This window comes from Rhinoderma darwinii, chromosome 1 (genome assembly GCF_050947455.1).
Source record: "Rhinoderma darwinii isolate aRhiDar2 chromosome 1, aRhiDar2.hap1, whole genome shotgun sequence".
Taxonomy (NCBI): Eukaryota; Metazoa; Chordata; class Amphibia; order Anura; family Rhinodermatidae; genus Rhinoderma; species Rhinoderma darwinii.
In genome coordinates this window covers 656,697,551-656,699,604 of record NC_134687.1, presented here as the reverse complement: position 1 = coordinate 656,699,604, position 2,054 = coordinate 656,697,551, and positions in this window count along the sequence as shown.

Sequence of the window (2,054 nt, the reverse complement as noted above, 5' to 3'; positions counted from 1 at the left end):
TACAGGGAGGATGTATAAGAGGAGAGAACTACAACTCCCAGCATGTCCAGACTGTTATTATGTGATATCAGAGGACATTACAGGGAGGATGTATAAGAGGAGAGAACTACAACTCCCAGCATGTCCAGACTGTTATTATGTGATATCAGAGGACATTACAGGGAGGATGTATAAGAGAGTACTACAACTCCCAGCATGTCCAGGCTGTTATTATGTGATATCAGAGGACACTACAGGGAGAAGGTATAAGAGGAGAGAACTACAACTCCCAGCATGTCCAAGCTGTTATTATATGATATCAGAGGACACTACAGGGAGTAGGTATAAGAGGAGAGGACTACAACTCCCAGCATGTCCAGGCTCTTATTATGTGATACCAGAGGGCATTACAGGGGGGAGGTATAAGAGGAGAGAACTACAACTCCCAGCATGGACAGGCTGTTATTATGTGATAGCAGAGGACATTACAGGGATGAGTATAAGAGGAGAGAACTACAACTCCCAGCATGTCCAGACTATTATTATGGGATACCAGAGGACATTACAGGGAGGAGGTATAAGAGGAGAGAACTACAACTCCCAGCATGTCCAGACTGTTATTATGTGATATCAGAGGACATTACAGGGAGGATGTATAAGAGGAGAGAACTACAACTCCCAGCATGTTCAGGCTGTTATTGTGGGATATCAGAGAACATTACAGGGAGGGGTATAAGAGGAGAGAACTACAACTCCCAGCATGTCCAGGCTGTTATTATGGGATATCAGAGGACATTACAGGGAGGAGGTATAAGAGGAGAGAACTGCAACTCCCAGCATGTCCAGACTGTTATGTAATATCAGAGGACATTACAGGGAGGTGGTATAAGAGGAGAGAACTACAACTCCCAGCATTCCAGGCTGTTATTATGTAATATCAGAGGACATTACAGGGAGGAGGTATAAGAGGAGAGGACTACAACTCCCAGCATGTCCAGACTGTTATTATGTAATATCAGAGGACATTACAGGGGAGGTATAAGAGGAGAGGACTACAACTCCCAGCATGTCCAGGCTGTTATTATGGGATATCAGACGCCATTACAGAGAGGAGGTATAAGAGGAGAGGACTACAACTCCCAGCATGTCCAGACTATTATTATGTGGCATCAGAGGACATTACAGGGAGGAGTATAGGAGGAGAGAACTACAACTCCCAGCATGTCCAGGCTGTTATTATGTGTTATCAGAGGACATTACAGGAGGAGGTATAAGAGGAGAGAACTACAACTCCCAGCATGTCCAGACTGTTATTATGTGATATCAGAGGACATTACAGGGAGGAGGTATAAGAGGAGAGAACTACAACTCCCAGCATGTCCAGACTGTTATTATGTGATATCAGAGGACATTACAGGACGGAGTATAAGAAAGAACTACAACTCCCAGCATGTCCAGGCTGTAATTATGGGATATCAGAGGACATTACATGGAAGAGGTATGAGAACTACAACTCCCAGCATGTCCAGGCTGTTATTATAGGATATCAGAGGACATTACAGGAGGAGGTATAAGAGGAGAGAACTACAACTCCCAGCATGTCCAGGATGTAATTATGGGATATCAGAGGACATTACATGGAGGAGGTATAAGAAGAGAGAACTATAACTCCCAGCATGTCCAGTCTGTTATTATGTGATATCAGGGGACATTACAGGAGGAGGTATAAGAGGAGAGAACTACAACTTCCAGCATGTCCAGACTGTTATTATGGGATATCAGAGGACATTACATGGAGGAGGTATAAGAAGAGAGAACTATAACTCCCAGCATTGCCCTGGCTCCAGCTCTCACACAATTGCTGAATAGAAGAAAACACTGAATCCATCACTTCTCCACAAAGCACAGGAGCCACGCCCCATAATCACAGGTCCCTCATACATCGCCCATTCTTTCCAATCCTAAACTCCCTCCCCCTGATGCAGTGGTCACATGATCATGATATCACAGGTCCTTCATCCACTTCTCTGTATTGCTGAGCCACGCCCCCTACCACGTCACGTGGTGGTAACGGC